The 6,187-nt window shown below is 42.6% G+C and overlaps 1 pseudogene; it reads left to right on the top strand.

Annotated features, from left to right (window-relative positions):
* The first annotated feature begins 882 nt into the window (after positions 1-882).
* The window catches only part of LOC138663571 (zinc finger protein 585A-like), a 170,333-nt pseudogene continuing 165,028 nt past the window's right edge, over positions 883-6,187 (top strand).

Raw genomic sequence — 6,187 nt, 5'->3', positions numbered from 1 at the left:
TCAGCGTGCTCTGGAGAAAATGCACAATATATTTTACAGTTCCTTTTCTCCTGTTACTCTTGTGAAAAGAAATGGTGTCTAATATGAAATGCTTGTGAAAAAAAGTTACTGTAAATGTTCATTTTTTCCTTCCACGTTCCTTTTATTCCTGTGAAACACCTGAAGGGTTAATAAACGTGTTGAATGTGGTTGTGAAAACCCTGAGGGGTGCAGTTTTTAGAATGGTGTCACTTTTGGGTATTTTCTGTCATATTAGCCCCGCAAACTGACTTCAAATGTGAGGTGGTCCCTCAAAAAAATGGTTTTGTAAATTTGTTGGTAAAAATAATAGAATTTGATGGTGAACTTATAACCCGTATAACTTCCTAACAAAAAATGATGTTTAAAAAATTGTGCTGATGTAAAGTAGACATGTGGGAAATTATATTTATTAACTATTTTGTGTGACATATCTCTCTGAGTGAAAGATAAAACTGAAAATTTGATCATTTTCAACATTTTCATCAAATTTCTGATTTTTTCACAAATAAACACAAGTCATATCAAAGAAATGTTACCACTATAATAAAATACAATAAGTCAAGAGAAATATGCCGCCATATAGTAGACGTCCGGTAACTGGTGATAATTCCTCATGTGTGGGGTCTATTTGTCTCCAGAGAAATCACACGTTACAGTCCACACATAACACTGTGTAGAAAAGGCGGCGCGAGGTAATTGTGCCAGTAGTGAGGGGAAATAATGGCGGGAATGTCACTGACTGAGGAGAAGTTTCCATGTAGGGTCTTCACTGCGGATATCATTCACTGAGGCCCCTGATCATGTGACCCCTGACTCCTCCCCTCCTGTGACCTCATCACAGGTCCTGTGTGCACAGAGCAGCCATATATGTGGAGTGCGGCTCTGCAGGTGGAGGTAGGTGCTGGAGATTCCCCATTACTGAGCGCCGGGGACATTAACCCCTTAGCACTGAGACTCTTTTGGGGTCTTTGTTGCCACTTTATAAGAATCATAACGTTTTTCTCCTGTTTCCTGTAATAGATACATAGGACCCAACTATGGAGGACAGGAAGTGAGGGAATGGATTGTTCTCCTAGTACAGAGCATCATTCTTTGCCCCCACATAGTGTAATGCAGGGGTGTCAAACTGCATTCCTCGAGGGCTGCAAACAGGTCATGTTTTCAGGATTTCCTTGTACCGCACCGGTGATAATTTAACCCCTTTACCCCTAAGGGTGGTTTGCATGTTATGGACCGGGCCAATTTTTACAATTCTGACCACTGTCCCTTTATGAGGTTATAACTCTGGAACGCTTCAACGAATCCTGATGTTTCTGACATTGTTTTCTCGTGACATATTTTACTTCATGATAGTGGTAACATTTATTTGATATTACCTGCGTTTATTTGTGAAAAAAAACAGAAATTTGGCGAAAATTTTGAAAATTTCGCAATTTTCCAACTTTGAATTTTTATGCAATTAAATCACAGAGATATGTCACACAAAATACTTAATATGTAACATTTCCCACATGTCTACTTTATATCAGCATAATTTTGGAACCAACATTTTTTTTGTTAGGGAGTTATAAGGGTTAAAAGTTGACCAGCAATTTCTCATTTTTCCAACACCATTTTATTTTAGGGACCACATCTCATTTGAAGTCATTTTGAGGGGTCTATATGATAGAAAATACCCAAGTGTGACACCATTCTAAAAACTGCACCCCTCAAGGTGCTCAAAACCACATTCAAGAAGTTTATTACCCCTTCAGGTGCTTCACAGGAATTTTTGGAATGTTTAAATAAAAATGAACATTTAACTTTTTTCCACAAAAAATTTACTTCAGCTCCAATTTGTTTTATTTTACCAAGGGTAACAGGAGAAAATGGACCCCAAACTTTGTTGTACAATTTGTCCTGAGTACACCGATACCCCATATGTGGGGGTAAACCACTGTTTGGGCGCATGACAGAGCTCGGAAGCGAAGGCGCGCCATTTGACTTTTCAATGGAAAGATGACTGGAATTGAGATGGGATGCCATGTTGCGTTTGGAGAGCCACTGATGTGCCTAAACATTGAAACCCCCCACAAGTGACACCATTTTGGAAAGTAGACCCCCTAAGGAACTTATCTAGAGGTGTGGTGAGCATTTTCACCCACCAAGTGCTTCACAGAAGTTTATAATGCAGAACAGTAAAAATAAAAAATCATATTTTTTCACAAAAATTATCTTTTCGCCCCCAAATTTTAATTTTCCCAAGGGTAAGAGAAGAAATTGGACCCCAAAAGTTGTTGTACAATTTGTCCTGAGTACGCTGATACCCCATATGTGGGGGTAAACCACTGGGCGCATGGGAGAGCTCGGAACCGAAGGAGTGCCATTTGACTTTTCAATGCAAAATTGACAGGAATTGAGATGGGACGCCATGTTGCGTTTGGAGAGCCCCTGATGTGCCTAAACATTGAAACCCCCCACAAGTGACACCATTTTGGAAAGTAGACCCCCTAAGGAACTTATCTAGATGTGTTTTGAGCGCTTTGACCCACCAAGTGCTTCACAGAAGTTTATAATGTAGAGCCGTAAAAATAAAACAAAATTTTTTTCCCACAAAAATTATTTTTTTAGCCCCCAGTTTTGTATTTTCCCGAGGGTAACAAGAGAAATTGGACCCCAAAATTTGTTGCCCAATTTGTCCTGAGTGCGATGATACACCATATGTGGGGGTAACCACTGTTTGGGCGCATGGGAGGGCTCGGAAGGGAAGGAGCGCCATTTGGAATGCAGACTTAGATGGAATGGTCTGCAGGTGTCACATTGCGTTTGCAGAGCCCCTAATGTACCTAAACAGTAGAAACCCCCCACAAGTGACACCATTTTGGAAAGTAGACCCCCTAAGGAACTTATCTAGATGTGTGGTGAGCGCTTTGACCCACCAAGGGCTTCACAGAAGTTTATAATGCAGAGCCGTAAAAATAAAACAACATTTTTTTCCCACAAAAATTATTTTTTTAGCCCCCAGTTTTGTATTTTCCCAAGGGTAACAAGAGAAATTGGACCCCAAAATTTGTTGCCCAATTTGTCCTGAGTGCGATGATCCACAATATGTGGGGGTAACCACTGTTTGGGCGCATGGGAGGGCTCGGAAGGGAAGGAGCGCCATTTGGAATGCAGACTTAGATGGAATGGTCTGCAGGTGTCACATTGCGTTTGCAGAGCCCATAATGTACCTAAACAGTAGAAACCCCCCACAAGTGACACCATTTTGGAAACTAGACCCCCTAAGGAACTTATCTAGATGTGTTGTGAGAGCTTTGAACCCCCATGTGTTTCACTACAGTTCATAACGCAGAGCCGTGAAAATAAAAAATCCTTTTTTTTCCCACAAAAATTATTTTTTAGCCCCCAGTTTTGTATTTTCCCAAGGGTAACAGCAGAAATTGGACCCCAAAAGTTGTTGTCCTATTTGTCCTGAGTACGCTGATACCCCATATGTTGGGGTAAACCTCTGTTTGGGCACACAGGAGAGCTCGGAAGGGAAGAAGCACTGTTTACTTTTTCAACGCAGAATTGGCTGGAATTGAGATTGGACGCCATGTCGCGTTTGGAGAGCTCCTGATGTGCCTAAACAGTGGAAACCCCCCAATTATAACTGAAACCCTAATCCAAACACACCCCTAACCCTAATCCCAATGGTAACCCTAACCACACCCCTAACCCTGACACACCCCTAACCCTAATCCCAACCCTATTCCCAACTGTAAATGTAATCTAAACCCTAACCGTAACTTTAGCCCCAACCCTAACTGTAGCCTTAACCCTAACTGTAGCCTTAACCCTAGCCCTAACCCTAGCCCTAACCCTAGCCCTAACCCTAACCCTAGCCCTAACCCTAGCCCTAATGGGAAAATGGAAATAAATACATTTTTTTTTAATTTTTCCCTAACTAAGGGGGTGATGAAGGGGGGTTTGATTTACTTTTATAGCGGGTTTTTTAGCGGATTTTTATGATTGGCAGCCGTCACACACTGAAAGACGCTTTTTATTGCAAAAAATATTTTTTGCGTCACCACATTTTGAGAGCTATAATTTTTCCATATTTTGGTCCACAGAGTCATGTGAGGTCTTGTTTTTTGCGGGACGAGTTGACGTTTTTATTGGTAACATTCAGGCACGTGACATTTTTTGATCGCTTTTTATTCCGATTTTTGTGAGGCAGAATGACCAAAAACCAGCTATTCATGAATTTCTTTTGGGGGAGGCGTTTATACCGTTCCGCGTTTGGTAAAATTGATAAAGCAGCTTTATTCTTCGGGTCAGTACGATTACAGCGACACCTCATTTATATCATTTTTTTATGTTTTGGCACTTTTATACGATAAAAACTATTTTATAGAAAAAATAATTATTTTTGCATCGCTTTATTCTCAGGACTATAACTTTTTTATTTTTTTGCTGATGATGCTGTATTGTGGCTCGTTTTTTGTGGGACAAGATGACGTTTTCAGCGGTACCATGGTTATTTATATCTGTCTTTTTGATCGCGTGTTATTCCACTTTTTGTTTGGCGGTATGATAATAAAGCGTTGTTTTTTGCCTCGTTTTTTTTTTTTTTTTTACGGTGTTTACTGAAGGGGTTAACTAGTGGGCCAGTTTTATAGGTGGGGTCGTTACGGACGCGGTGATACTAAATATGTGTACTTTTATTGCTTTGTTTTTTTTATTTAGATAAAGAAATGTATTTATGGGAATAATATTTTTTTTTTCCATTATTTAGGAATATTTTTTTTTATTTTTTTTTTACACATTTGGAAAACATTTTTTTTACTTTTTTACTTTGTCCCAGGGGTGAACATCACAGATCGGTGATCTGACAGTTTGCACAGCACTCTGTCAGATCACCGATCTGTCTCAGAGCACTGCAGGCTTCACAGTGCCTGCTCTGAGCAGGCTCTGTGAAGCCACCTCCCTCCCTGCAGGACCCGGATGCCGCGGCCATCTTGGATCCGGGGCCTGCAGCGAGGAAGGAGGTAGGAGACCCTCGCAGCAACGCGATCACATTGCGTTGCTGCTGGGGGCTCAGGGAAGCCCGCAGGGAGCCCCCTCCCTGCGCGATGCTTCCCTGCACCGCCGGCACATCGCGATCATGTTTGATCGCGGTGTGCCGGGGGTTAATGTGCCGGGAGCGGCCCGTGACCGCTCCTGGCACATAGTTCCAGATGTCAGCTGCGATAGGCACCTGACACCCAGACGCGATCGGCTGCGCTCCCCCCGTGAGCGCGGCCGATCGCGTATGACGTACTATCCCGTCGGTGGTCATACGGGCCCACCCCACCTCGATGGCATAGTACATCTAATGTCAGAAAGGGGTTAATCACCAACTCATTATTTGTGTAGGTGATTAAATTATCACCTGTGCAGTACCTGTGCAGTACAAGGAAATCCTGAAAACATGACCGGTTTGCAGCCCTCGAGGAATGCAGTTTGACACCCCTAGTGTAATGCCCCTTATGTAGTATGTATAATACCCCTGTGACAGGGTCACTGGCACTGTCTGTGAGGGGAGATATGTGTCACGGAGATTGCTTTTCTCCATGATCTAGAAACCCATAAGTTTCTCTTCAGCATTCTGTGTGCTGAAGGAGTTAAGCAGCCATGTTATGGGTGGGTTTAACTTTTAGGTGAGTAGGTATGAGATGGGCAGGATGCCTACTCCCCATAAATGTCCAGCAGTTTTTTTTTCTCTGGCTGTGTTGTGTGGAGGCAAGGAAGTCTCCATACTGAAGCTCCTGTGAGAGCTGCCATACGTGTTGTCCCAGAAGCACTGGGCAGGACTTGTATGAGATGTTTATTTTCTTTTGAGCCAGAAAGGCTGTTTTTCTGTTACCATTGTGGGCTTTGGGTTCATGATGCAGTAAACCACCCAGAACCCCATGTGTGCCTGTGTCTACCTTGAGGAGCAGGTAAGTGAGCCGACCACTCTCCACACAGTATAATATTCCCATAGTACTGTTAACCCTCTGCACAGTATAATGTTCCAACAGTACCACCATCCTCCACATCCAGTATAATGTTCCAACAGTACCGCCATCCCCACACACAGTATAATGTTCCCACAGTACAACCATCCTCCAACACAGTATAATGTTCCCACAGTACCGTCATCCACCACACACAGGGTAAT

Source organism: Ranitomeya imitator, chromosome 2, assembly GCF_032444005.1.
Source record: "Ranitomeya imitator isolate aRanImi1 chromosome 2, aRanImi1.pri, whole genome shotgun sequence".
NCBI lineage: Eukaryota > Metazoa > Chordata > Amphibia > Anura > Dendrobatidae > Ranitomeya > Ranitomeya imitator.
Note: the sequence above shows the minus strand (reverse complement) of the source record. Positions and strands in the feature narration are given on the sequence as shown.